The sequence below is a fragment of the Triplophysa rosa genome, linkage group LG8 (assembly GCF_024868665.1).
Source record: "Triplophysa rosa linkage group LG8, Trosa_1v2, whole genome shotgun sequence".
In the NCBI taxonomy this organism is placed as follows: domain Eukaryota; kingdom Metazoa; phylum Chordata; class Actinopteri; order Cypriniformes; family Nemacheilidae; genus Triplophysa; species Triplophysa rosa.
The window spans coordinates 10,689,785-10,693,084 of record NC_079897.1 but is presented as its reverse complement, the minus strand read 5'-3'; positions in this window follow the sequence as shown (position 1 = coordinate 10,693,084).

The window sequence follows — 3,300 nt, the reverse complement described above, 5'->3', positions numbered from 1 at the left end:
AGGCTATAAAGCACAGTGTACTGAATCAAGCAGGTCTGGCTCTCAGTAAAATAAAGGCAGAACTGCCCATTCGTTCAACGTGCCATGCAGAAACACTACACGGGGGACGGCCTTTTGAGGTTGTTACAATTAGTGGTGGCACAGGGGCAATAACTTTTCATTTGGGGTCAAGACTGGTCCACCAACCCCATCTTTTCATGGACACTGAAAAACAGCTGTTTTGGAGCTGTAGGAGATAATTCAAGAGGGGTTTTTGTCTATAGGGCCCCGCTGACGGACAATAGAGGCCTATCGATTGGAGGAGCTTGACATCGCTGGCGCTTGTCAGCTGAATAAAAAGACCATTATTTCTGCAGCCGGGCCTGATACAACACTGCAAGAATTACCTCCCGAACTTCCTGTGCAGTCAGGCCCATTTTCCCTCTCAGCTTTCTCTTGTAATCATCACAATCTTTTCCACACTGAGGGCGAGTCTTTCTGAAACAATAGTGCTGGCAAATAATGGGCCTGAGGTGGCAGTTGATGGGAGAGAGAAAGAAAGGGAAGAGACTGGATGATAAACGCACGGTGACCCGGTCAAAGGTCAACCCTGTGATCTTATTGTGGTCATAATGGCTCTGCAAGAATGTTTCTGTATTTTATTACATTTGGTCGTATCTTTGACCATAAAACTGTAAGGGATCCTAATGGTGTGAAAAACACAATGAGGAAAAACTCTGATAGGGTCTTTCTCTTTTTGTTTTGATAGCTATTGGATTGTATAACTCCGTGTTTGATTGTCTTAAATTTGTAGTTGTTTTGTCAGAAATATTGTTGTCCCACATAGTAGTTCATCATTAAAGTAATCCAAATGACAATAAATACTTTGAGCTTATTTAGCAAAATCGAAATGTAAACAAGCAGATCCAAGTGCTAAATTCAAATGTAAAGGCACATCAATGAATTTTGACAAATCTCATTGGCTCTTACCTGTTTCGCATCTTCCTTGCGTGTAAGTAAACATAGCTTTGGAGACTATGCTTATTGTTAGCCCCTAAGCGATAAGATGACAACATTTTAAAATCTAGCACTCTAACCTTAGTAAAAAAAAACTCCACCTTCTATCAATGCTGTTCATCCTTTCCTTGCTTCAACTCTAGTCCTCAACATGACTTTGTAGAGTGCACTTATTGTTAGCTCAGTGACAAAATGTTAAATGGTCTTTCATTTGTAAGTGGCTTTGGATAAAAGAGTCTGCTAAATGAATGAATGTATAAGAGATTTTTTTTGGGGGGGGGTTAGGTATTCCTTTAATGTACAAGGTTGGGGTTCCTATCTAGTGTGAAACATTGGTCTGTGATCATTTCTGTCAAAAAGATGAACTTTAAAGAGATTTGGTGCGATAAAGACATATGCAAAGATTGGGGATATGATATGACTAATCTTTTTACGTAAACTCAGCTATGAAATAAACTGATTCCTGAACTTAGATAACAAAAGGTGAGTTGTCTCAACAATGTTTTCACTTTTTTCACTGCATGATTTTGCCAGAGGAAAGCAAAGGATCGTTCAGAAAATGAACCCGATCCTTTTGCTATATTTTAATATTGTGTAATCACAATATAAAAATATAATATTCCTCATAGTTTGTGTTTCCTCATAGTTGTGTGACAATCAGAGCAGAGTGAAATATGATGATGTTCCTGTGAGACAACTTCGTTGCTTTATTTGACCGCAAAGTGACTAAACGCTCTATATAGGCAACTCCTAACTTGAATATGTACTTTCTTAACCTGTTTCACGTGACCGCAAAAGGAAACTTTTTTTTAATACAGTTTATCATAGTACTTTTTACATTTATTTCCTCACCTCGTTTACCCTATTGGTTGCTTTTTTCACTTGTCGCAATGCATTCTGGTATAGTTGTTTTCAGTTATGGATACATGCAATGCTGCCTCAAAGTCAGGCCACTTTTTCAACTTTTAAAAGCTGCCTACTCTTAAGGCGCCTAAATGCAAAAAAAAAAAAAACTAAAATGCTAGAACAGAACTTTAATGCTTAATCAAGTTTGTCCACTGCACTACATCAAAACAACAGTCCCCTCCAAGTATGGATAATATCCCTTCTCTGATTTGAAGAGGACATGGGGGAGGGTACGCTCCATTCTGAGTGATTAATACATCCCAATTTTCTGAGAGATAGCTTTCTTATATCAGAGAGATCCATTTCATCCACAAGATCGAACGTTTGCAGCAGCGGGCATAATTGATGACCTCCCCAGTCAAGCACTATCATATTTATCAGCACATGACCTTTCCTCCGATCTCATCCATCATAAATTAAAGCTGTAGAGCCCAGACGCTGTCTCCCTACACCGAAGGCTCAACCTTTGTCCAGGGGTCTCCTTCTCAGCTCTGCTTGGACCTGCAGGGATGGCGCAGACTCAAATCTGCAGTTCAGCACCTCTGCTGTTCAGGGCAGATGGTCATAGGCACGGGCATCTGTCAAACTTGCAATCGTCCAGTCCAGGCTTCTCCCACACTTCTGTCCAAGACTGGACACCCCCTAAGATGAAGACAACCAGAGTGGACCAGGCATCCTCCAGAATCCGCTCAGAGTGAAAACAACAGGAAAACAGATGAGAACAAAAGGACAGGAAGTTGTCAACAATGCCTCGCTGAGAGTTCTGGGCAAAGGGCGGGGGGAATATATGAACACAAACCAGAAAAATCTAAGATTTTAAGGGAATTGGGTGATTTCTGCACCACTGGCTTGACCAAAAATACATTTTAATTCTCCAATCCCTCAGTCTGCCATTGGTCAGGCAAATATTAAGTCACACCCCAAATGCTTTAAATGTTTTAAATGTGTCTTTTACATGATCGATTTAACGTGGTATAAGTCTTGATTAAGGATGTTAGCTTACATTTGAGTTTCTTAAGAGACATTAAGAGAGTTTCTTTATTTTCTATAGCTGAAGGGACGTCCTCATATCTGTCTCCATGTAACTTAAAGCATTCGTAAATATTAATAAGAAATAAAGCATTAATGTTGAAGCTGTGCTTAGGGCTTTGCTCTATGACTCTTTCATAGTTATTAACACCAAGTAAAGGAATAATTCATCATACACACTGTATCAGCTCATGCTTTTAAAAGTCTCCTACTGGGGAAGGTCACTAATTACAGAGGATATTGGAGCCAATTATGGATTTAAAATGCCTTGCTTGATGGCGGGGAAAATCACCAGCATGATAATATTGAGAGCATGCATTTTAAACATCATAGATCACTCCAGGTCTTACCGGACCGTTATTCTGCTTT